The sequence below is a fragment of the Petromyzon marinus genome, unplaced genomic scaffold (genome assembly GCF_048934315.1).
Source record: "Petromyzon marinus isolate PM22_M1 ecotype Great Lakes invasive population unplaced genomic scaffold, UKy_Petmar_22M1.pri1.0 PM_G_Scaffold_321, whole genome shotgun sequence".
NCBI lineage: Eukaryota > Metazoa > Chordata > Hyperoartia > Petromyzontiformes > Petromyzontidae > Petromyzon > Petromyzon marinus.
The window spans coordinates 1-2,500 of NW_027422897.1; positions in this window are offsets into that span (position 1 = coordinate 1).

Sequence of the window (2,500 nt, forward strand, 5' to 3'; positions counted from 1 at the left end):
CAGTGGCAGCAGCGTACCAGACGGTTATGGAGGAGGTGAGGATGGATTCAATGATCGCTGTATAGAATTGCACCATCATTGTCTTTGGCAGGTTGCATTTCTTCAGCTGCCGTCGAAAGTACATCCTCTGTTGAGCTCTCTTGGCGAGGGAGCTGATGTTCAGTTCCCACTTGAGGTCCCGGCAGAGAATAGTGCCCAGGAAGCGGAAGGACTCCACAATTTTGACTGCGGAGTCTAACAGGGTGATGGCGGTGAGTGGGGCTGTATTCTTCCTGAAGTCCACAACCATCTCAACTGTCCTTAGAGCATTTAGCTCTAAGTTGTTCTGGCTACACCAGGTCACCAGGTTGTCAGCTTCCCACCTATAGTCAGACTCATCCCCACCAGAGATCAGCCCAATGAGGGTGGTGTCGTCCGACAAACTTCAAGAGTTTGACGGACAGATGATTGGAGGCGCAGCTGTTGGTATACAGGGAGAAGAGCAGTGGGCAAAGGACGCAGCCCTGAGGAGTTCCCGTGCTGATGGACCTGGAGTCAGAGACTTCTGTTCCCGGCTTAACGCACTGCTTCCTGTCAGAGAGGAAGTCTGTGATCCACCTGCAGGTGGAGTAGGGCACGTTCAGCTGGAAGAGCTTGTCCTGAAGCAGGGCAGGGATGATGGTGTTGAAGGCAGAGCTGAAGTCCACAAACAGGATCCTGGCGTAGGATGCTGGGGCGTCCACATGCTGTAGGGTGAAGTGGAGGGCCATGTTAACTGCGTCGTCCACAGACCTGTTGGCTCTGTAGGCAAACTGAAGGGGGTCCAGGAGAGGGTCTGTGATGGCTTTGAGGTGTGCCAGGAGCAGGCGCTCAAAAGACTTCATTACCACAGATGTAAGGGCGACCGGTCTGTAATCATTTAGTCCTGTTGGCCTTAGCTTTTTGGGCACAGCGATGATGGTGGAGGACTTGAGACAGGCTGGTACATGGCATGTCTCCAGGGAGGTGTTAAAGATGTTGGTGAACACCGGAGACAGCTGGCCAGCGCAGTGCCTGAGGGTGGCTGGAGAGACAGAGTCCGGCCCGGCTGCTTTGCGTGGATTCTGCCTCTTGAAAAGCCCATTAACTTCTCCCTCCTGAAAGGAGAGAGTCGTTTCTGTAGTATGGGTGGGGGATGGGGCCTCTTGGGTGGGAAGGGGTGGTTCAGGACAGTCCAATTGTCTTTCAAATCTACGGTAGAACTCGTTCAGGTCGTTGGCTAGGCGGGAGTCGTTAGTGGTGTGGGGCGCTCTGGGTTTGTAGTTGGTGATGTGCCTGAGCCCTTTGGCAGACAGAAGCAGCGTCGTTAGTAGAGAACTGGTGTTTTAGTGTCTCTGAGTACAGTCGTTTAGCCTCTCTCACCGCTTTGCTAAACCTGTTCTTCGACTCCTTGAATCTGTCTCTATCCCCACTCCTAAACGCTTCCTCCTTCTCCAACCTCAACCTTTTGAGCTTTGCTGAGAACCAGGGCTTGTTGTTGTTAAAGTTCACCCTGGTACGTGTTGGGATACAGCAGTCCTCACAGAAGCTGATGTACACAGCCTCTGTGAGTTCATCCAGACTATTGGTAGCAGTCGTGAACATATCCCAGTCAGTACAGTCTAAGCACGCCCGCAAATCTTCCACAGCCTCACTGGTCCACTGTTTAGATGTCCTCACAGCAGGTTTACAGAGTTTTAGTTGCTGCCTGTATGCACGAATCAGGTGGACCAAGGGAGTTCTGTGCGAGCCGAACAGCCCCGTGACCCACAAGAGAAACATCCCCGCCAAATTCGAGCGTTTGACGGGGTCTATCCGTGAAAAAATATTCACGTTTTTGAGTGCACATGCATTTCTGCTGCAAATGCCTCTGGAAGTTTCATGCCGTTCGTATGCCAATTGTGGCAACACGAAAATGACCCGTTTTCCCATTCCGAGGGATTTCTGTGCGACCCTAACAGCCCCGTGAGCCACAAGAGACACATCCCCGCCAATTTCTAGCGTTTCACGGGGTCTATCCGTGAAAAATATAGACGTTTTTGAGTGCACATGCATTTCTGCTGCAGATGCCTCTGGAAGTTTCATGCCGTTCGTACGCAATGTGGCAACACGAAAATGACCCCTTTTCCCATTCCGAGGGATTTCTGTGCGACCCTAACTAACAGCGCCCGTGAGCCACAAGAGAGACATCCCCGCCAATTTATAGCGTTTCACGGGGTCTATCCGTGAAAAATATAGACGTTTTTGAGTGCACATGCATTCCTGCTGCAAATGCCTCTGGAAGTTTCATGCCGTTCCTATGCAATGTGGCCACACAAAAATGACCCGTTTTCCCATTCCGAGGCATTTCTGTGCGACCCTAACAGCCCCGTGAGCCACAAGAGAGACATCCCCGCCAACTTCTAGCGTTTGACGGGGTCTATGCGTGAAAAATATTAAAATTTTTGAGTGCACGTGCCTTTCTGCTGCAAATGCCTCTGGAAGTTTCATGGCGTTCCTATGC